Source organism: Harpegnathos saltator, unplaced genomic scaffold (assembly GCF_003227715.2).
Source record: "Harpegnathos saltator strain DR-91 unplaced genomic scaffold, Hsal_v8.6 scaffold18, whole genome shotgun sequence".
Taxonomy (NCBI): Eukaryota; Metazoa; Arthropoda; class Insecta; order Hymenoptera; family Formicidae; genus Harpegnathos; species Harpegnathos saltator.
In genome coordinates, this window is record NW_020229961.1 from 421,717 (window position 1) to 445,743 (window position 24,027).

At 55.4% G+C, this 24,027-nt stretch overlaps 1 protein-coding gene across 4 annotated transcripts in view; it reads left to right on the top strand.

Moving 5' to 3' along the window:
• The window catches only part of fz2 (frizzled 2), an 82,124-nt gene that overhangs the window by 36,007 nt on the left and 22,090 nt on the right, over positions 1-24,027 (top strand). The window contains exons 2-3 of one of the 4 annotated variants that reach the window (XM_025297555.1): positions 11,039-11,241; positions 12,684-12,948. The exons of 1 other annotated variant lie outside the window; for it this stretch is intronic. The gene's annotated coding sequence lies outside the window, so the exon portion shown is untranslated. Of the gene's footprint in view, positions 1-10,956; positions 11,242-12,683; positions 12,949-24,027 lie in introns of those variants that run through there. 2 more of the 4 variants (XM_025297554.1, XM_025297556.1) reach the window with 2 other exon arrangements.

Sequence of the window (24,027 nt, forward strand, 5' to 3'; positions counted from 1 at the left end):
GAGAGGCGCCCCGAGAGCCGCGACACCGGGAAGTTAATCCAAGTCTCGAATTTCGCGGACATCCCGGCGTGGAATCGTCGCGTCGCGTTCGCGTCGTCGCGCGTCGATATCTTCAACGCGCGCGCGCTCAGTAGCCCGCTTCAGAAATAGAATTCAGGCATCTGGTGGCGTGTCGCTGCTCCGGGACAGTCGCGCGCGGGATCGATTTGTCGGCCAGTGGTGCGAAAGCGCCGCGGCGAAGGAAGGCGGCGCGCGCGCGCGTTATTCGCGAGAGGAGAGAACGCGTCGCGCGCGTGCCGAAGAGGCCGCGCGTTGAAAATTCACACCTCCCGGATGGATCTTCCGCCAAGACGGAAGCTCTGTCAATTATGCATGTGCACGCGCACAATCCTACTCGTCAGCGCGCTTCAGATAACATCGCGACCTGTGTAAACCCGTGTAAACTTCCCGATCGACTTTTCCAGCGGCCAATTTATATTTAGCGCGGCGCGCTCACTTACACGATTGTTTTTACGCCTCGTGAATATGAAACGTTCCATCGTCCACCGCGCGCTTCTTCGCCGCGCGTCAATTCTCTCTCTCTCTCTCTCTCTCTCTTCTCCTCTCTCTCTCTGTCGTTCTTTCCCTCGCACATTCTACGATTCTCTCTCTCGCTCTCCTCCGGCCAGACCGTTCTCCTCGCTTCCGCTTGCCGCACGAAGCCGGCGCGACCATCATCGGAGGCAGCGTGGCGCGGAACGCGCGGAGAGGGATCGGTCTCGCTGGAGAAGGAGGAGGAGGAGGAGAAGGAAGAGGACAGCAAGGGAAGGAAGGCAGGGGGAAAGAGAAGACACACACATAATGTCTATTCATCGTCGATCGAAGATGGACGTTCCTCCCGAAGGGTCCGCTATAGCGCTATGGACATTTGAATATGAAAATATGCCACGAATTAAAATAACAGTGACTGCGGCGACCCGCGCGGGGCACGATCTTAAATAATTCATGGGATTTTTCACTTCACCGCGCGACGCGTACGCGCGAGTAACCGCGCTCCCGACGTGTACAGTCGTAGAGATCTCCTCCCGAAGAATATCGTGCGAGTCAGCTCTCGCTTCGCTCAGGAAGCGAGAAACTTTCCAGCCCGGCAGGATGGAACCTTTCCCAAATTATTCTCTCTCTCTCTCTCTCTCTCTCTCTCTCGTGTATTCTCTTCGACGAGTCGACCTCGTCTCTCAAAATCCCGGCGGGGACGTCGCCGCGCCGGCAATCGCCGTCGTTTTCCTCTCGTTCTCGTCTCGGAGAACCCCCGGACGGTTTCTCAATAAATACGCGCGCGTTATCGCTCGCGAAAGTTCAAGACGAGTTATCGCGAATAAAAAAAGAAAATGTTGTTCGCGCATGCTTATTGTCCCGTGGCGTCGCAGCAGTTTGTGCAGGCTATTGATAAAATTGCCGGCGCAAAAAGGAGTTGTGTAACATTTAACCGCTAAATCAGGTCACTATCCGTGATTATATCCGTGCGCCGGAAGTGCCTTCGAATCGAACTGGGGTGGGGGGGGGGGGGGAGGGCGTTTGTGTGTATGCCGATAACAGCGCGGAGCTGGATTTTCCATCGTCCGCTCAAACGCAGACACGCGCGAGCTTTTCTATCGTTTTTTACGTTCGTAAATATACCAGCGCGTTGTGCGCGCAACGCGTTTCCCAAAATAGCCGCGGAGGCCGAGTGGAAATTTCACAGGACTGCGGGAGAATAATGCTAAACGCTTACGAGGCTGCGCGCGAGATTACAAATAAATTCTCGCCGAAATCTTTTGGCCGGCGCCGCCGGCCTCGGAGAAGAAACGCGTTGTGCGTTGTGTGTTTGCGTATCTTTCTCTCTCCCTTTCTCTCTCGCGCGCGCGCGCACTCCGGACGCGCAGAATTTATGGCCCGTAGGTGGGTTTAAAGTTCATCGGAGAATATCGCGGGGTCCATAAATAAGGGACTCTGTTTGCGAGCGCGTACGCAAGGGCAACGCGGAGGAGGCGCGCAATTAAGGCGACTTACCGAGGCGGCGGACGCGATTTGGGCCGACTTGGCAACTTTTCCGCGTCGAAGAGAAAACTTTCGACCGTAATCCCGGGATTTATAAGAACTCGCGGGCGCGAGCGAGCGAGCGCGCCTTGTAAATACCGACAGCTTCGGCGTGTCGCGCGACTGCACGCTCGCGCGACGCTTATCTCATCGTCGCGGGCCATCGTTTCGCAATTTGAAGTCAGACGTCGCCGTAAATCACACGATAGCCGGCTATCATCGCAAACGAGCGAGCGAGCGTGCACAGGCTTACTCATTAAACTCGCACTCAGCATCGCGTCAGCGAGATTTCCAGCGAGACTTTCTCCACGCTCGCGCGACGTGTGTCGCGTACCTTGCCGGCCTTATCGTTATTTATCTGACTCCGGGCGATGCTCAAGTAAATACGGGCCCACCGTGCGGGCCCCGCGATGATACAGAGATTTCTTTATGTCCAGTCGTCGGGAGGGAGCCTGAGATAAGCGCGTAGAGCCGTTCGGATCTTCCACCGAGACTACCGTGCTTACGCGCAGATAAGGCGCGGTTTATCTTCGCCAACTGGATGCCAAAGTGAATAATCTCGCGACGCACGCCTACCGTGCCGGCGCGGCGTGCCTGTTTCGTTCACAAACGGCGACACGACTTTTCGTCATTTCGCGGTCATTTCGCAACGCCGTCCGTGTTGCCGCCGACGCGATTCTCGGCCGGCTCCTCCCGCGAGAACGTCGACGAGCGACAGTCGCTTCGACAGTGTCGAACGCATGAAAATCCGCATGAAAATCGATATCGAAGCGCGCTCAGGTGAAAATCACGCGAACGCGTCCAAACAAGAGAACTGCATTTTCCGATGTGTCCTTCAGCCGCATCTCGCAGACATTTCGATTGACTCTCAATCATCAAGATCGTCCGCGCCAAGCGGCACCCCGAGCGGACTTGCGCAGAGTCGGCGCGCGAAAATACGCAAAGTCGTGTAATAAAATTGCCATTTTTGCTCGCCGTATTTTTCGCGCGATTGTGTTAATGGACTGTTTTAATGTATATAAAAATGTAGTGCGTAAAACGGCTGTCGGCGGACGGGCGAAATTAATTGCGAATGGCAGGCCGCGCTCGCACGCACGCACGCACGCACGACCGCGGCGCGAGAGGCGTTCCAGAAGATTACACCGTGTCCATCCCCGGTGTCTGATGCGGATACCGTGTTGCCGCGGTGTAGTTACCGGCGCGAATCGACGCGTTTCTCTGATAAATATACGCGCGCGAGCAGGGCGGTTGCGCGCCGATCGCCGCACGCTCGCCACGCTTGTACGATGAGAGTACCGCGTACGCGACGCCGGTAAATTTCAGCCTGATCACCCCGGCCACGGGTCTTACGGCAAACGAAAAGGGGCACGGCGGCCGCGTACCGTAATATTCTGTCGAATTTACGGGGCGCCGTCCCTTACGACTTTATTACGGCCGAGCGCGCGCGCTCGAGTCCGCGGAATCGACGAGGCGTCCGCCGCCTCCGAGCCGACGGGAATGCGTTTCCTCTGGCGATTCAACGTCGATTGTAGATATCGCGAGGAGCTAGCCTGTACGAGTATACTCGGTCGCGCGGATCCGGCCGATCCTATAAAGTCAACATCGTTAACTCTTTGCTGCGTCGTACGCGCGAGGCCGACTTTTCCGATGTCCCTCTTTCTCTCTCTCTCTCTCTCTCTCTCCCTCCCTCCTCTCTCTCTCTCTCTCTCTCTCTCTCTCTCCGCGAGCTTTAGCGCTCGTCCATTGTTCGGCGGACGCAACGGTTTACGCGCACTGAAAGATCCCACCGGTACGAAATACCGCTGCGAATTACGTCGCGACGAAAAAGGTGCGTGCTCCTTTTTTTTCTTTGCTTTCGCAAACATCTCGCGATTCAACATACGCGCGCGCGCGTCCGCGACTAATTCGCCCGGCCGCGAGCGGGGCTATTAAATTATTGCGACATTAAATAAATTTGAATAAGCGGCGTCCGCCCCGCGCGACGTCGTCGTTAGGACGTCCAACGTTATGCTAAATAAACGCACTCCGACTCGATGTAAATTCTGATTTATGGATCATAATGGATCCTCGTTATCCGCCGCTGATGGATCGCGCGCCGGCAGGCGCGTCGTGTAAAGAAACCATCGACAGCACGATACAATTTCCCCCCGTAAGGAATTACCGACGGAATGTAATTAATTTACTCTCTCGCGACCGTTATCGTTAAATTCTTTAATTAACTGGCGACATGCGGGCAAAGCGACGCGCACGACGACGGCCGTCGTAAGCGCGGCGCATATTAAAACGAAACGCCGCGTCACTCGGCGACGAGCCCCGCCGAGTCAGGTATACGATCGCGCCCGGTTTTGATTGACAATCCGAGTTTATTACGCGCGCTCCTTGCGCAAGATAGAGATTTACATTTTTCCACGAACCGATGGGAACGCAACCGCCGCCGCCGCCGCCGCCGCCGCCGCCGCCGCGGACATTATTTGTGAAAAGAAGCTGGACTGGCCGCGAGGCCTCGGGGACCGGTATAACGAGTGTCCGCGATCACGTCAGCCGGCGCAGGAAATAGAATACAGCTTTACATGAAAATGGAGATGTGAATTAAAGGTCTTGTGTCCGAGAGAGTCATAGTCTTACGACGTAGGAGGGCCAGAGCACGGAGCGATCTCGAGAGCCACGTCCGTTCAAACTGACAGAGGGGTGGCCAATGGCAGCGGGGAACACCGTTAAAATATATCCTACGTGTCGAAGGAGAGCACTCTTTCCCTCTCTCTCTCTCTCTCTCTCTCTCTCTCTCTCTCTCTCTCTCTCTCACGGAGGAGCACATGCTCGACGACCGCTGTTGCCAAGGGACCAAGCGAGATATCGAAGATCGCGCGAAGTCACTCTTTCTCTGTCCGCGCGAAACGGAGAAAACTTGTCGCTTTTACACTCTTACGCCTTTGAGAACCGGATCAGAGGCAGAACTCGCATTCCGTCGGCGGATAACAAACTGTGGCCTTTCCGGGCGCCCGAAAGAGAAGACTGCCATTTGCGAAAGTACTCGAGAGCGTACGCGCGCGCGAGGGCGAACGGAAACACCGAGAGACCGTAAGAATCGTCGTCAGAGGAGGGAGATCCGATCGCGAGAGACACACCGGGAATATACAGCAACTAATAAAGAGTCAAGCACGCGAATTACGCGCTTCTCACGAAATACGCCTTGGGCGTGTGTACACTGAGAGAGAAATGGTGTTAAAATTAAAGGAATATTTGTTCGAATACGATTGTGCTTGAATCGAGCAATTATTATCTAAAATTCAAGAAAAAAGCTTTACCGCTATTCAGAACCGCTGTATCTCATTTGAGAAATTAGTCGCTTAATTCGGTTAAATGTGTTCACAGCTGTATTCGAATAAATAATGGTTCAATTTTAATACAATTTTTTCTCAGTGTAGGAAGAGCGACGCGTACTCTCCCTCCCGGCGATCTCCCGGGTACTTTTCGTCTCGTCAAACGTTTCTGCCATATTTACGCCCAGGTAGATGGTGTTATCGCGTGCGCGTCGCCGCACACAAGTCTGTTGATAATTAGGACCTTTGTGTCGGCCGGATCGATACGGGGGCGATACAGGGGGGGGGGGGGAGCGAGGCGAGCGGGTGGCAGCCGATCGCAGCCTAGTAACACAGATGATAGGAGTCGATACGGCCGTAATGGATCACGTAGATAGGATCGGGTAGATCCCGCATTTTCGCGACTAATCCGAGCACGGGGCTCGTCCGGGGACCGCTAGGTTTCGGTAAGATACATCGATCGCGCCGGGCGGATGCACGTCCCACGGGGCTCGTTAAGAGGACACGATCGTGCAGCAACGGTGCGCGCGCGCGCGCGCACGCCCGACGAGGACGGAATTATCGGAGAACGGCAAGAAATCCGACTCTCCGTAGGCGGCTTTGTAATGCTAAGACGTCGCCTACCTGTGTCCCGTGGCACTTATTAAATCTCGCTCTGGCATCTTCGCCCGTGCCTTTCATCTCGGGTTACTGCTCGGTACTTTGCTCGCGCTCACTCGCTCGCTCGCGCGCCAACGCTACCTACGCCTTGGAAGTCAGCCTTCGTCTCGCGAGATTTGTTGGAATCAGCGTCTTTTATTCTCCGGCCACGTCGCGTCGCGTCGCGTCATTTCCGAACGCGTCTCATCGTCTCACAGTCGGAGATATTCAGCGTGATCGTCTTAACCTTGTATCTCCGTGGAGAGGCGACCGATTTTTGCAGACGCGCGACGAGTGCGAAAGCAGCGCCGGGCATGGAAGGAGAGGAGAAAGCGCGAAGGCGCGGTGCTCCGTCAAAATCGGAAAAGTGCACGGAGGGAAGCGCGTCGGCTCGTCAAGGATTTTTCTTATTAGATTTCTCGCCCACGGCAACTTTCTTCGACAGCTTCCGCGTAAACGCGACGCGCAGCACGTCACTTGCGTCTCGTGCGAGTTTGCTAGCTATAGAGAAATTGTACGAGTGAACGCGCACGGAGCGTACAACATGAAAACGTGCACGCAAGCGTGCCGCGTCGCTTTGAAAAGGTCGCTATGAAGGAAGGGAAAAAACAAAGAAAATTATATCCCCCGCGACTTGTTTGCTCGCGAGAAGATCGCTCCCTCGTCGGGGCGGAGGAAACGATTTGTCCTGCGATTTACTACCGGACACTGTGTAATCGCGGTTCAATCCGAGTCGCGATTGTGCGCGGCGACGTATGTGTTCGAGGGGGTGGTGGTCGTGTTACGAAGTTTGCAAACTTCTGCAGAGCGTATCGTGCAGCGGGGCTGATCATACGCTTTCCAGAAGCGAACAATAGAAAGGAAGTCGTGTCTAGAGGCAAGCCAAAAAGTATCGCGCGCTGTATCTTTCAAGAGGGAGAGACCTCGTGTGAGAGACCATGTCCTGAAAATGGCCGACAGACCCCCGGAGAGCCCATGTATATCTCCTGAATACAATATCCTTGCTCGTCCTTCTCCTTCTCTCCGTCTCTCTCTCTCTCTCTCTCTCTCTCCCCTCTCCCTCCCTCTCTCTTCTCGACAACGTCGACTAGCGAGGAACGGACGAACGAGCGAAGGAACTTGGTCACTTGACCCTAATATCAATTTGTGGGCGGTGGCGCTCAAAAAAGAAACATCTCCAGCTAACACACGTATGATGAGGGTTCCACGGGGAGTCTCGTTTGGAAAGCACTTAATTTATACTAATTTTATTCCACGGCCAAAACGATGAGCGCAGACTTAACAAGACCGTACTTCTTCGAAAGCAAACACTCCTTTGTGCGCCTTGCACGACCGCATGTGACGAGCGTCTGCACAGTTTCATCGCACGTCACGCGGCCGAGGGACCATTGTCGCGCGATCATCTCGACGTGGAACGTCGCTCGCGAAAAACCACGAGGAGAGCCCCTCTCGAGCGGTCGTCATATTATTTAAAGAAGGGCCGAATAAGAGACACCGAGAAACCATCTCGTATCATCACCGCCGATACTCGGAGACATCGGGCAACGTCGCGTATACTAAATTTCTGCCAGTCCGTGTTTACGAAACTCGAACGACGAACACCGCCGAGCCGAGCGTGCTCGAGGATGACGCATTGTTATGAGAACCTGAAAAGCGCATCGAGTGCACCTGGAACGTGCAGTGTTCGATTCGACGACGTTATCTACTCTCGTCGGACCCTGACCGCCACCACCGCCGCAACCACCCTCCGCGTCCCTCCGCGACGCATTATGTAGCACATACCACGCGAATGATAGGTGACAGGAAGTCGTAATCTACCCCTATCCCCCCGGCCTCTCGCTCGCGCTATCTCGCGCCGGAGCCGGCGATTGTTTACATCGTGAGATTTTTAAACAAGCTGCTAAGTAATTTATTCACGCCCCTCTCGTCATTACGTTCCCGCCACCGTCGGCGATTCGCCGGCGATAAAAACGTAACGCGGCGACGCGGGGCATCGCGTGTCGACCCGCGATTGACTGCCGCGTGAGAGAGACAACGCGCGTTATTCGTCGTCGGGAGAAATTCGGCCTTACGAATTACGATCTTACTGGGATTACGACAGGGGGACGTCTGTCGTCGTCGTCGTCAAGGAGCCCTCTCCCTCTCTGTCTCCTCCTCCCCCCCCCTCCCTCCTATCCCACTTCCTCTTAGCCGAGAGCCTTTCTCTCTGCAAGACGATTCACTCACGACCGGGCGCGAAGGACACGTCTATAAGCTAATTTCACGTTGAATAAAAACGCGTAATACCCCTGAAAGGAAAATCCATTTAACGTCGCTCTCCCGGTCTCCTCTCTCAAGATAAATTGCTTTTCGGGGGAGCTTTCTAAAGCGACGTTGCAGGAAGTTCAGGCTGGGTGACAGTTCCTTTGCGAACCGGCTCCTCCCCCGAGGATCTCTGTTTTGGCTTCGTTGGCCGTCGCGACTGTCAACCGTGACTCAACAATGGACGCGGGATACGCTGCCGAAAATCCACAAGGGGCGGCGAATACCTCAGCGTAGACTTCAATATGCTTCGGAGCCGTTCCCTACCACCCTCACGTTGCCCGTCCCGACGGTATTGAGTATCCCCGCCCCTCTCGGAAACTTGGTCTCGCCGAACGTCGCGCAGGAACAACAACAATGTCTCTATCGTTTCTGGAAGGGACTCGCGCGCCGCGAATTTTGCGAAGCGACACGTTCTCGAGAGAAACATCCCCGTGAGGAGCAACAAGGAGCGGCGCGATTTTGTCGATACTTCAATCTCCGGGATCCGAGAGACACGCGCTCGAGAGAGGGACGAATCGACGGTTGGCCGGTCGATCGGCCGTCGCGATAAAGCGCTTTCCGAGCGATAAAGAGAGAATAATACGCGTTTCGAAAAGACCGTATACAAACTGCGAAGAGTAAAATACGCCGACAGCGAAGTATGCGAAGCGCGACGGTTACGGAAATAATAAATTGAAAGGCAAATGGAGTCGCGCAAGCTTTACCACGGCCGAGCTACGCCGGCCGCTTATCGCCCCTGAAAGAAATTTCCTCTACAGCTTGTAAATCACTCCTGTAAATAGCGCATTCTGATAAACCGCATTAGCCGGGCGATCTATCATTCGCTCGACCATGGCGATTCTCGTATCGCGATCGTCGACCTCGAGCGATTCAACGCGCCCGCGCTCGCGTTCGCGTTTAACCTCCTCACACACGCGTCGGATTACCATCGGCGTCCACCAGGGTTGAAATAATAAAACCGTCGCGTCTGATGCGTCGGTTTATCGCGTCCTGCGGCCGCTGTCATGTAGCGGCGCGGCGGCGGCGGCTAGCTGCGAAATTGGATCTAAGCCCGCGCAAACACCGGCCGCAAACTCGCGAAAAGGAATTCGCGCTGCCTCATCGCGCGTCGGCCGTGTTCGCGTTATGACCTTTAAACTCTGCCGAGTCTTCCACTCTCGATCCGATTACCAGTCGAGAGGATTGCAACGGACCACCTGGCTTGTACGGGGAATTACATTGGGCCCGCGTCTCCGCGACCCGAGTGCCGTCTAGAGCCCGTAGTAGAAAGTCCCGAGTCGAAGCCTCGCGAAACGGTAATCGGAACCCATCCTAGACCGACCGTAGTCGTGTTCCTTTGCAACGACGACGTCTCGAGGTGGACGCGCGCGAACGCCAACGGTAGACACGCTGCGAGGAGGAGAGAGCCCACCCCCGACGGTCTCCCCCTCCCCTCGTCATTTTCTCGCTTGTGCATCGGGGAAAAGCGTATGCCCTCGTGGGTCTCGTGTCTCCCTCCAGCAGCCGGAGTAGGGATGAGGGGGATATCGGGGACACACTGCGGAGATATTACCTTCTCTCAGAGGGAAGTCGAGGACGTATGTACTCGCGAGGAACTTATCCATAGTGACGGCCATGTGCGTGCAATAAAGAAAGGTATTGGACGGACCGGCGTCGGATCGCGATATAACGCGGAATTCGTTTGACATGCAGAAAGAAAAAGAGAGAGAGAGCGAGAGAGAGAGAGAGAGAAAGAGAGGGAGAGGAGAGGAGAGGAGCATAAATTACATATTGACGTATATGCGCATGCGTGTTGTCGCGTGTCAAATCTGTCAAACTCGGAGGTAGACGCCTCTCCGACGAGTTCTCGCAGCGGACTTTAATTCATGGGAAATTTCACGCCTGTCCAAGTATCTCTGTCCTCATTGTTACAACCCTTGTAAATCGAGAATACGGAGCGAAAAGGAATACAAAAGGCCATTTGGAGCGTGTCAAACGTGCGCGACTTTGTCGCGCCTCCGTTTACGGACGGTCGATCTCTACGACGCCGATCGTGGAGGCTGGACTGGAGGCGTAAAAAGGAGGAGACAACGTGAAAGAGAGAGAAAAAAAGGAAGCCCGGAATGCCACCAAATTTGAAGCTGCAAAGATTCTGCCAGCGTGTACACAATATAGCAATATTCGCCTCGTCGTGTCGTAGCGCGGGCGGGTTTACGACCGCGATAAATATGTCAGTTGCCAGTTTTTCTGTCCTGTTCTTTTTTCGACGCGTAAACGACACCTCTCGACGCGACTAATTTTTCGCACGAGCGCCTGCCGCCGCGAACACGTCCGAACGCGCGGCCGCATTGTGACGTCCGCGAAAACGCATAAAATTCGGTGGCGGACAGTTAACGCGCTACTCTCTTCTCACAACGAGAGACCGGACGGCTCCATTTTACATCGCCGTCACTCTTCAACGCGATAACGAACGGATGGGGCGGAAAGTACGAAGGATGATGGTATTTTTAGCCGGGATTCTACGGCGGAGATTCCCCCCCGTGCCGCTCGGCTTAACTGGCCCCGCAGGCCTTTACAGGTGTTCCGGACAACGACGAACAACGACGAGGAGGAGGAGGAGGAGGAGGAGGAGGAGGAGGAGGACGACGACGACGACGACGTCGACATGTTATTACTTATTAATCCGCCTCTCTCGAGCCCGACGATTTTAATTATGCCCGGCGAAACGATCATTTTTGCAGACGCCTTTATCGGCGGAAACGACTACCGGCGGCGAATCGGTCGCAGCGACAGCAACGGGAGACGCGCGAAAACGTTTACCAGCAACGACGCGCGAATTGGAAAGTTTATCGCGCCGACCCGCGCGCGCCAGCCCGGGATCGTCGAACTCGCCCGCCTCGTGTCCTCGAGCCCGCTCGCGGTGCCTCGATCTCGATACGAAGAGGTAGGTCTCGGGGAAGAACCGGTCGTGCCGTACCTACGCGAGACGTCGTTAATGCCGCGAGAGAGCGAATCCACCTACGAGTCGAAGGGGTGACCGAGCTGAGCCTCTCGCTCTCCTCTCTCTCTCTCTCTCTCTCTCTCTCTCTGTCTGTCTGTCTGTCTCTCTCTTCTTCTCATCGCTCGTAACCAGCTTGAAAAGAAAGCAATAAGTCGCCTGGACGGGAGAAGGCGAGGTGGAGACCGAGAGAGAAAGAGAGAGCCGCGGACCGATAATAAGTGGTCGTGAATCCCGAAGAGCCCGAGGAGAGAAGGGAGGGGAGGAAGAAAGAGAAGGAGGGAGAGAGCGCGAGAGAGAGAGAGAGAGAGAGAGAGAGAGAGAGAGAGAGAGGGATCCTGCCGGCCGTCTCTCGTTATCCACACGGCGCCCGAGCGTGACGTCACCGCGCGTGTGGTCGCTACAGGGGGATGTACGACGTTTCTCGCGTGTGCACACGCCCGTGTACACAGGTGTGCGCAGATACGAGCAGCGCGCGGCGCACGAAGGAAGTCGCGCACTCGTCCTCGCTCGTGCATATACACGCGAGCAGCGCATCAACGTCGTATGCGCGCGCGCGCTACACACACATAGGCGAGCCCGTGAGCCGTGAACCCGTAGAGTCCGGGACGGACTCTCTCTCTCTCTCTCTCTCTCTCTCGAGCTCTCTCTCTCGGCGCACGGCTCTCGGTTCCGAGAGGGAAAGATGATGCACCACGCTGCACGGTTCGTTCGCGTATAACAGGGGACCGGCGAGCTTAGATAGGGAGAACCGGGGGGCACGGTAGCGCAGCGGCCGAGTGACGGCGGAGACGCACGAACGGCCCCCGACGGGCGTTCGGTCGGTGGCCCTCTCTCCGCGCAGTATCCTGCTGGTGCAGCGATCGGCTCGACTTTGCCGTCGACTCTCGTGTCTCCCCGGTCGGGTTCGCGTCACTTCGGAGTCAGTGCGTCCGCATCCGTCTTCAGGGTAGGGTTTCGGTTCGTTCTCTACGGCCGCACGTGCTGTTGCCGCGCGCTCTCCAAAGAAAGAGAGAGAGAGAGAGAGAGAACGAGAGACTAGCCGTGCGGAGCGACGGCGTCGCTCTACGAGTAAAATATTTGGAGGAACTAACATTGTGTGTGCTAGTGGCCGTGTTCCGCGCGCGACGCGCGATTCAGGACGCACACGTGTGCGCCGCCGCGTACACACACGCAGCTCCGCGCGACGCTGTATGTTCCGTGGCCGACGAGACCGACGACGTACGTCGCAACGCGTGTTTACGGATCTCTGATTTAGTGTTGCCGATCGCTCTCTCTTTCTCTTCCTCTCTCGCGTGCGACGCACGCTCGCCTCCGCCGCCTGCAGCCGCGTACAGCGGCAGGAAAACGACTACTACTACAACTGCTACTACTATCACTACTACCAGCAACGGCGAACGAGTCCGCTCGGCAACACACTGATCCGGGGCTACATCGCACTCTTGCGCGCCCGATCCGTTTTTATCGGGACGCGAGGGATAATGGATTAATTTTCACCGGGGTGAGAGCTGGCCGACTCGGCGGCAGCGGCGGCGGCGACGACGACGACGACGACGACGCCGACGCCGGCAGCGCGGTTGCGACTACTACTCTCGGCACGGTGTACCAGGCGGCCGAGCGGAGCGAAGCAGCGGGAGTCCGCGATAAATCAAGGTGAGAATCCGGCTTTGTTTTCGAGAAGGGTTGCGCGATAGCCGGCCTTCCATTGACCAGCCTGCTCACCGCCGGCCGAACTATTTCGCGTCCTCCTCCGTGTGCGCGTCTCTCTCTCTCTCTCTTCTCTCTCGCTCTCGCTCTTCTGTTTCTCTACGGCCGTCCCTTTCCCTCCCACTGTCTCGTTTCGACATGCTTTCTCTTCTCCCCTTGACTCTCTTTTCCTTCCCTCCGTTGCTCTCCGCTCGGGTCTGCTACGAATGCTGCAAACGAGCATCCACGAGCCGCGCAGCATATATTCCGCAGTCTCCTCCATCTCCTCCGCCGCCTTTCTCATCCTCCACGTCGGCCCTCGCCGTTTCTCGTGCAAAGCCGAAGAGAGATAGAGAGAGAGAGTGAGAGAGAGAGAGAGAGAGAGGGGGAGGGAAAGAGAACGAAACAGAGACAACGCGTTGTTTCTCCGGGTTCGGCTCGGACGACGGATCTTGATTGCAATTCCGCTCTCTACTAGCGACGGAGCCGCGTCGTCTCTCTATGCAAATCCACGCCGGCGGAAAGTCGTCACAGTTGAAAGCCGCACGAGCGCCGAGAGGAGAGGATCTATGTTCCATTAAATAAGTCCTTTCCTTCGTTGCCACGGCACAGCGAGCCCGGGTTCGACAACCTCATCTAAGTTGCCGAGCAGTGTGAAAAATTGACGATCGGAGTCGCTACTCGGAAAGAGACGCGGGAGATTGACGATCGGCACGTTCGGGATATAACGGAGGTTTAGCAATCATAGAACTAACGGACTTTGGAGAAACCGGAGAAACTTGCACCCGCATGGCTGCCCGCGAGGTGATTCCGAGTCGCGACGCGTTGATCCGCCTTTCGACAAAGTTTCGTGAAATTTCACCATCAGCGTCTGATAAAGGTACGAGCGAGCGCGCGACGTCTCTTCGTTCGTAACGCATCCGAATACCCGAAGCTGGCTGGAGGATTCTCGAGAAGGAAAAGTGATTCCTTCGCACCACGTAAAAGGACGAGACACACGCACACGCGCGCTGATCCGCGCGAGTGTTCAAATCGGAGAATAAATTCGGCCGGCAGCGAACAGACGCGTCGTCGCGCGAGCCGCGTATAGACGCTTACGCGTTATACTTTATCGGCTGTGTGTACACGCGCGGGAGTGCTTAATACAGTGCAATCATTGTTATCCCGCGAGAGAATGGCGGATGCTTATTTGCTTAATATCCCCGTTGACCATACAACTCTGTTTGCGCTCTCTGCGTTTCGTACGCCGCCATTGAATCTCGCGCGTCGGCGAAATACATTGCTGCGCATTACCGGCAATTATATATCGCGCGCATTATGCGCCCGCGATCAATTAGCCCGCGATACTATCATATACATAAACGCGATTTCACAATCGCGCCAGCATGTAAATTATATCGACACACGAACATGCGTGCGCGCGCGCTGTGACTTGTTGCGAATTTGCAGTTTCACCGATCCGCCGCCGCGACGCGACTCGCCCATTAATCCGCGCGAGCGATGAACCAGCAGCATTAATCGACAAATAAATACTTGGCGTTATTCGCGACTTTTTCCGCAGGAAAAGCGTGATCGCTCTCGCCCACCGTGCGACCGCGCGCGCAAATGTCACATCCCCTTCGTCCCCGCCGCGCAAGACATTACCATAAACGCGTGCGACAATGCGGCGGAGTCGCATCGGAACGACCTTGACTAGGGTTCAACGTCGAAACACGGAGAGACACAGAGAAAGAGAGAGAGAGAGAGAGAGAGAGAGAGGGCAGGGGCCGCCGAGAGAAAAAGAGAAGGCAGAAACAACGGGCGCGTTTGTCGAAGCGAGCTCGCGCGAAATCGAATTCGTACACGCGAGAACGCGTATATATCGACGTGGGCTACGCGAATGTAAATCACGACGGGGAAAAGCCCGCTCGTGACAGAATGTTAGCGCGTGTTCGGGCCGCGCGCGCGCGCGCGCGTCCACGCCCACGCCGGGACGCGACGGTGTCGCGACGAGAAAGAAGCGCTGCGCGAAACCGCGCAGTCGAGAGACGTTTATCTGTCAGCCTTTTTACGACTATCGCGCGCGCAGCTTCCGGCGTGTAGCGGCGTTCTCGTTAAATTCGCGCCGTGTACACGCGCGCGCGCGCGCGCGCGTGGGTCGTTGTCAGATGTGTGCGTGCGTGCGTGCGTGCGGCGTGACTCGCCGTATTTTTCGCGCGCTGGCGATTATTCGCATCCGCTTAGATTCGGTGCTCGCGAGCGAGCGAGTCGCTAAGCCGCCGCTTTATCGCTTCTTAATTTTCCTCGGCGGATGAATCGGATATTTATGATCGCCGGCGATAAGGGAAGGTGGAGGCCGCTGCTTTGTAGTCGGAAAGTCCGTAGCGTAAGGTCGCAAAGAAGCCGCTCCCGCGACACCGCCGGTGCAACGCGGCGTCGTAACGCCTAATTACGTTCGCCGCGGACACACTACGTACATATTTGCATCGCAAATCCCCCGGCGCGTAGCCGTCGTCGACGTTGTTAGTTTTGTTGCCGCGGCTCCGTGTGTAAGAACACATCGGGACCGGCGCGTCGACGCGCGGCCGGCCTGTGGTATCAAGAGGAAGTAATCGGCGTCGGGAGCGAGAGAGAAAGAGAGGAAGAGAGAGAGGACGTTAATATCTTGCAGCGTCGACGCGATTATCGAGTCCAAATCGATATCCTTCCTGTTGGTGTGTCCGAAAGACTCCCACACGGGTGGATCGAAATATCACATCGCGACGAGACGGAACGATTCGCCGGGATTATTATTCCCAACCGGCGCTATTAATAATTTATAGTTCGCGGGAGGGGTAGACTCGCGTGTAATGTGTATTCGATATGACTCCGACGAAGCCGCGCGATATTGGTCGATTATACTTCCAAAGTACGAAAACGTGCGGCGCGGTACGTCGGGAATATTTCTCGACGGACCGGAGAAATTGATGTCTCGATCGTATCGTTCGGTAGCACTTATATACGCAGCTTCCACTCCGTGATTCTTCCCTCGCCCCTGCCTCGCCCAGCTCTGCGACGTCCACGGAGAATCCTCGAGAATACTTACTCTCCGCATTGCGTTTGGATCGAATCGCGTCGATCGTCGGGCCGATGTTATCTTATCGTCTCGGCGAGAGCTCGCGTGACTTCAAACTGTTTCGTTACGCGAAGTCGCAAGTTTAACCCTCGACCGGGGAGTCGCCGTACACTTTCGGAGTGCACTCGGAGTCGCGTAGCTCGCGTCGAGTTCCTCGCAACACTCACTGGCTGGCTATACGTGCGCGCTCGCGCTCGCGCTCGCGCGCGGAAAAGCCCTAAACAATGCAGCGCGCGGCAGTGAAACAATACTTCGGAATTCACTTCGCGGAATAAGGGGAGCGTGGAGTCGCTCGCTGGCTCGAAAATTACTGTTGGATCCTGCGCGTTCCCTGTGAGAGATATACTGCCGCTGCGGAGAAACGTCTCGGGAGAATCGTCCAAAGTTACATTACATTACAAATATACACCGCTTGAAGCTCACGATCAAATTGAGACGTCCCCGGATATCCTCCTATGTGTGTGCGACAACACAATTGATACTCTTATTTTTATCTACACCGAAAATGGCAACGCGCGCGTCTCGGAGATGAAAACCCGGCTTTTCCACAGGCGGTAAGCCGGACGCGATACTTGGTGAACGGCGGAGCGGAGGGAGGGAAATAACAATAATTGCCGGCGCGTTGTTTTGTTTGCGCGCCACAATCGTCGTCTGCCGGAACAATAAAAAGACCAAAGTTGTGTCGTTTGCGGTGATGTATCGTTCTGCAGGTGGTAGACGTCTACGAGCGACCGACTCTCTCTCTCTCTCTCTCTCTCTCTCTCTCTCTCTCTCTCTCTCTCTCTCTCTCTCTCTCTCTCTCTCTCTCTCTCTCTCTCTCTCTCTTTCGTAGCGACCCTTTCGGATATTTCCGTGCTCGTCTGGATCCCTTTTACAGCTCGCTCGGGCGCGGCCACGTCGTCGGCGCAATTAGAACGCGCTATAATTGACTCGTTCCGAATGCCGGCGAGTAGATGAATTATATCGCCAACGCCCGTGTCTCGGATAAACCGATAGATAAAATCAGGCCGTGGGTGCCATGCACGTAACATCGGAAAGCGATACAATTTCGCCCGGCGTCGCCGATTATTTTATGGGCGTTTCATTGAGGGGCTCTCGGGCGACAACGCGCTAAGCCACATAGAGCGATTTTATAGACCAGCTCGCGCTGGAAGAGACCATAAATCATTAACGAGATCGAGGGTCCCCTGTTGCGGTTCTCGCAGTCATCCGTGTTATTTCCAAATCGATTTTAAACGCTCAAATAGAGCTCGGATGCTTTTCATGACGATAGCGATCACTGTTTAATTAAAGCATGTGCGTCAAAAACTCTGCGTTTGTCAAACGTTTTTATCTCCCCCCCCCCTCCCCGCTCCCCCTCTCCGATAGATTCGCTTGATTCAAGTCAACAGGCCCACTTCGTGAATTTTAACGCGAGCGGCGTTGTTATCGTTGCCTTGTCGTTGCGCAGGTGTAACATATGGGGCGGAATGGCTACGCAACGACGATGCAACGATAACGAATTTTTAACGATAGCGTAACATTCGACAGTCGCTAAGCGCAGTTTACAGAACAGCCCTGCCAGAGAATAGCCGGGATTTTTTTCAACGATCCCGGTTATACCCCGGCGTGCCTAAAAAGATATCAGAAATGACACAATGTCCCAAAAATTCTGTTAGGTCACGCTTCAGAATACTCTCGGGACGTATTGTATGATATTATCCAAGATACGTTATCCTCCCGAAATATTTCTCCAAGGTAAACAATAGCTCTCGGAAGATTTTATCCGGGTCGGAGGAACTTTTGTCGAGAAATCGGCTTTTCCCCGAGGAGACTCGCCTTAATTTCGGAAACCGCGGGGAGTCGTTCGAAGGCTCTACGCTTCAGCCCGATACGTGTTCCCTGAAAAATCTGGGAGCTGTGCCGTGTCGCTCTCGCTGCTGCATTCGAAATTCGCGTTCCAATGCGCTTGCGATTCCGTGTGAAAACTCGAGAACGGAAGCGCTCGGAAATTCGGGGGGCTCTGCGAGAGCTCGCGTGTCGAGCAGACACGCTCTCTTTGTGTAATATTATCTCGCCGAAGGAAGGACGAAGGTTTCCTAACACGCGTCTGAGGACTGACGCATTCTCCTCGGCAGCCCTTCGTTCTCGAGCTACGAGCCTCGCGCTCGCAGCTCATAGCTCGTAGCTCCGCGTATCGCGACGGCGCGATCGATGGAAAAACGCACACGTTTCTCGTAAGAGACACGCGTCGTCTCTCCCTCGAAAAGCTGCCCCGAGAGAGAGAGAGAGAGAGAGAGAGAGAGAGAGAGAGAGCTGCCGGGCGAGAATATATTTCGCACGCGCTTTGTCCGCCATGTCAAAAGTGTACTTTGGCACACTCGACGGGACCCCCGTACGTCGAGGACGTATCCGAGCGTTCTGCAAATGGATCCGCGGAGGCTCCAGTGGCTTTTCGACGCGTCCGAGAACCGAGGTCCGTGTGCCTAAAAAATCCGTGAATGGCGGGAGGCGATCTGGCGCCCGCTGCTCCGCGAAAAGAAGTGGGCTTAATGAAAGAAAGAAAATGTTTGCGAAGGCCGAGGCGAAGCGCGGAGAGCGCTTAAACCTGCGCCGCTGGCCGCGCGCACTTTGTTCCGCTTCTTTTTCCTCCCTCCCCCCCCCCTCTCTCTCTCTATCTATCTCTCTCTCTCTCTCTCTCTCTCTCTCTCTCTCTCTCTCTCTCTCTCTCTCTCTCTCTTTTCCTTTCTTTTTCTCGAGTGTTCAACAAAAGTTTGCGGCTCTGCTCCGCGTTACATCGTGGAGAAGAAACATTAGAGATCCGCGAAGAAAAACGTCGTCGTCGTCGTCGTCATATTGGCATTCGCCTTTGCGAGATGGTTATTACTGTCGCGGCGAAACTTTGCCCAGGCTCGTTTGTGCGCGATGAAATGTCGGACGAAGTTTCGTGTTTGCGGGCAACATTGCATTCGTATTTCTCGTCGGGAACAGATCGCGGCTGTCGACTCCGTCAAAATGGCCATTTCCAACGCGACAGAGAGACGCGACGATCGGTCATAATGAGAAAATGTCTTCCATTCCGCGAAGCGCAGACGGTAAGACACAAGAAAAATAGATCGAAACCGCAAATTACTGAGAGTTGCGTTCGGTTGTCGCGAACCAATTGCGCGCACTCGCCGGCTAAATGAGACGCTCGTATCGGAAGGGCTTAATTATCTAGAGGACTCCGCTGACGAGGAAACGGCGACAGAAATGGCGACAATGCGCGTGCATAATGTCACGCGCACACATACATACACGCACGCGCGCGCGCGCGCGCCTTTTATGGCCAGCTTATCATTTCGTCATTGGCCGTCATCCGCATTATTCTCGATCACCGTGAGGTGACGTCGCGCGCATTTGCATCTGCGCGATATGACTCATGCCGTCGCAGCGCCGCAGAACCGGAGGCTACGAGGGATTTTCGCAATCGATACGAGAAATAAATACAGCGCGCGCCCGACACTTTTTGCACGGGCGGGTTTTTATAAAGATCGCGTGCTATGAACTCGACGATAGTGGGATATGGATTTATCGATAAGCTCGCGTTCGCGCGATACGCGACGAGTAGCGATAGCGGATATCGGCGTCTATCGCACCCAATATTTGAGAACCTATGATTCGCCAGTTGGACTTTATGTGCTTACAAGTTGTTAAACACTTTCGATCCGCGCGCGCGTTTCTTCTAACGCGCTTTCCTGCCGCCGCTTGTCACGTCTTCTCGCCGTGAGACATGACGCGACACATTCGGAGCGGCATCAGCGCGAGGAGTATCTCGATGGACGCGCGACGTCGGGGACGCCGCCGACATCCTCCTCAATCCGAAGCGAAACTTCAAGGCGGCGCACATGTGACTATGCTCGGCTATGATTCGCTCGCTCGAAAACGCGAGGCCTCGTGCAGATACAACGCGCCGCGCCGCGGGATTTCTCGTCTGCGACGCAGCGTGTTAACAAGCGCGATATTTTGGTTTCTCCCCGTCTCTCGGCGACGCGTACAAAGGTTAAACGTAATTATTTTCGCGCATTACGCGCCCCCGCCACGGTGTGCTTCCGTTCCGTTGTTTCGCGGAAAAGCTCAACGAGCGTATCTCGCTCCACCGGATTTTTTCGCCTCTTTCCCTCCGTCTCGCGAGCGAAGCGTTTTACGGGAGTCGCGCGCCGAGCCCACTTCCGAACCGTCGGGAACCTCGACTCGCGCGGCGTTCGGCTCGTCCTTCCTTCCGCTGGCTGCGGCTGCTCGCCGCTCGTATAAATGGGAAAACGAGAGGGAAGGAACGAAGGCGACACCCTCCCTTTGTCTTTTGCTCTCGAGGCAGGTGAAACCGTGACTCGCGTGTACGTGCCCGCCTGCGTGCGTGCGTACGTGCGTACATACGCACGCACCCGCGCGTGCGGTTGCATCCCGCGCTGCAGCGTTAGTTATTCGCGATAGATCGCAGCGGAGAGATTACGGAGTGCGTCCCACTCTTGGCGATAAATCCTCTTACGGCTGCTCGGCTACTTGGATACACAACGGAAAGTTCACGATCGGAAATCTCAGAGTCCATCGGCAGGAGGAGGGAGGGGTCTAGCTGCAGGTACTAAATGGCGAATCGATTTGGGAAAATCGCGTCGGGCGATTGGATCAACTATGTCTGCTGAAGAACAGGTAACGAGGTACTGAGGACGCGATTTTAATAAAGCGAGAGACGTAAAAAAAGAAAAAGAGAGAGAGAGAGAGAGAGATATATCGCGGGTTTCTCCCCATAGGGAGACGCGCGCGAACCGGTTCTATATTAGATTGACTATTTTCCGATAATCGGCCGCGCGCGAAAACGAGCCACACGCAGCGTCGCGCGTTTCTTGCGCCGCTCCTTGTCGCTTTCGTCGTCCTTCGTCCACGGCCGTAACGTGCTTTTCACGTAACAATTACACGATCGTTAAACCGGTCGACGCTCATCGTTAGAGCGACCGGATTGTCAGACGGCTCTCTCTCTTTCTCTCTCTCTCTCTCTCTCTCTCACTCGCGATTCTGCCTTTCGCTTTTTAAACCGTGGGCGGTGGATCGAGCATCAACTATCCGCTCCGCTTTTTTTCCGACGCGCTCCAGGAAGCACGATATCGCGCGAGCGAGCGAGCGAGCGAGCGCTCGCTCGCTCGCTCGCCCCGCTCGTCCCGTCGCTGACCGGAAGAAGGCGCCATTAGGAGCGATTTATCGGCAATCCGGCGTGGCGGCCCGCGGGCTGTATTTACCTTGCAAAGCGCCAACGTTAAGCGAGACAATGTCGGGCAGAGTCGCAAGCGCACGCGCGCGCACGCGAACCGGTTGCGAGCCGACGGTCCGGTCGAGCCAACTCCTAGTTAGCGATTCGCCATGCCTCCCCCGGATTACAGTGTTACGCGATGATACGCGGAAAAACCCGCGGCGCTCGGGATCGCTCGGACTCGCTGAGCGGAGAACGCAAACAATCGTTAGCGGTCGCGTGCAATCGTGGACTGTTCGCGCGGGCAGATACGGAAAATCGGGCAACTTCTCCGCGCGCGCGACCGCGTCCGCGGCATCGGCGGCAACTCTTATCTCCGTCTCATGATTTGTGCGTGAAAAGGTTCGCCGAATAGAGTTGTAGAAACTCTCTCGCAAGGTCTTCAAATTTCAACGCGCTCGAGCAAATCCCGGCAAACCCGCCGAGGCGCGTGGGTGCCTCCGTGGCGCCCGCGCGCGCTCGGCCTCGGCGCCGAGCAAAGGCGTGCCCGCGCGAGATGCGAATGCGCGCACCACCTCCACGTTTCCTCCAGACGACGTGATCATCCTAATTGCGCAATAGCGCATAATTCGCGCGTAACTCTCGCTAACGCCGGGCCAGCTGATGCAAGCGCCGTGGGCCGCGCGCGTTCTCTCGGACTCGCGAATGCATCTGCACAAACTCGCCAGGACCCCGCGCGTATTTCGGGGAGAAAAAACGAACGTGAGAGAAAACACGCACATCACGAATAAAAACTACGCCACTCGTCTGCGTCGCGCGACTCGACGCCGAGAAGGTGGACGACACGGGCGCGGAGAGGAGAGGAGAGGAGAGTCGCAAGCAGAGTCGCTCCTCGGCTTCCCGTTTGCAGCTCGTCTCCTGCACTTTCCTCCTCGGCCGGCGAGGAACGGTGTCGGGGACTACCGCAGGAATCTGCGTCGAAACGCGAGGCTTCCCCTCGGGAGGCCGAAGGGACACCCGTGGATCGCCGTGGAGGAGAGAGAGAGGGAGAGAAAGATCCCCGATTGTGATTCTTCGGTCAGGAATCTGCGGGTCTCTCGTTCTGCGAAGCGACCGCGCACTACGAATAAAGGAACGGAGTGTCGCCTCTCGCTCGCTGCAGGCCGCCGTCTGATTTACCGGGAGGGACCAGAAAATTGTATGCAGAGAGACGCGGGCGAGCGAGCACGAGGGAGCCAGTGAGGGAGAGAGTGACACACACGACAGACATACGAGCGAGAGGGAGAAGAGGAGAGAGAGAGAGAGAGAGAGAGATAAAAATAGAATATAAGGTGGGAGAGATAAAATACAATATTGCCAATACACAATAGCGATGAGACGCACATGTGCGTTGCGCGCGTATATATAACCGAAGGACGAAGTAAAACACGCGCCAGGCGCGTGTCCCCGTTATCGGCGAACGCGGAAGGATATTTCGATCGTTACCGATAGCTTGGAAATAAAATGTAAAGGAAGAAAGAGAGGCAACATCGGTCTGCCGTAACGCGCAGATATTGTCGCAAGACGATGCTTTACGACACGCTGTTGTTATTCATCGTACGCTCGTCGCGCGATCGACGATCAGTCGAGGATTCTCTCTCACCCGAGAGTTTCGAAGCGAGCGCGGATCGCGTGTCGCGCAATCGTAACTTCGACATTTCGTCGTGGGACGCGTAATGCGGGGGCAGATAAGCTTTGTCGCTCGATATGTTATTCAACAGTTTCCTCCGCGCAACGTGCACTTTGAGAGGCGTGATACGTCATAATGAAAGTGTTCGTGCCTGCGGCCGAAGTTAATTTTTTAAGTTGCATCTGCGCGAAACAGCTTAGCGACGCTATGTCGAAAATTACAGCCAGAGCTATTTCCTTCCGCGACTACTGATCGCAGGCGAAAGCTCTCCTTTTCAACGCGATAAGTTTCGCGGATAATCTCTCTCTCTCTCTCTCTCTCTCTCTCTCTCTCTCTCTCTCTCTCTCTCGCATCTATTTGTAGGGAAGGCCTGACATAATTTTTTTACTACGCGTCATTCCATTTCGCGTGCACCGTAACGCGCAAGATTATGAAAATCGATTGTCGCATTAGAATTTTACCTCGGAATGGAGAATCCTCTCTCTTTTTTCTCTTGGTATGGGTGTCCCTCCCCCTCTCTCTCTCTCTCTCTCTTGTAAAATAAGCACTCGCGGAATATCGAAAAGCTTTCGAGGGGTGCAATCACTGTCGTCGAGTAGGGATATATATTTTTCGGATAACCACGGTTTACGTTACTCTATCTCCCTCTCGTTCTATCTCCTGTCCGAGGCCGCGTTGAATTCTGAAAATTTAGCATACAGCTCTCGCGGGAGGCAGGTTGGGTCGATAGCAACACCACCCTTGGAAAGCTCTTTCAAGGGGAACCCCACGGGTGGGTGGCTCGTCGGTGGTGGTAATGCCGGTGGAGGTGGCGGTTACGCCGCTCTGATGGTGGTGTGACTATCGACCGAGTGCCGACGACGTGGAACGTCGTCGTCGTCGTGGTTGCACCATAAGATTTCTTGTCGTCTCGCTCGCGCGCTTTACTACCGAAACTTCAACCGCGCGTACTTTCCCGCGAAACGTTCCCTTATAAATAATCCTTTTCTTCCTCCTTCGCGAAAAAAAAGACCGCACCGGGCGCGACGAGACGGAGAGAGGTTCACGCTTTTGCCGAACTTTGCGGTATTCTCCTACTTC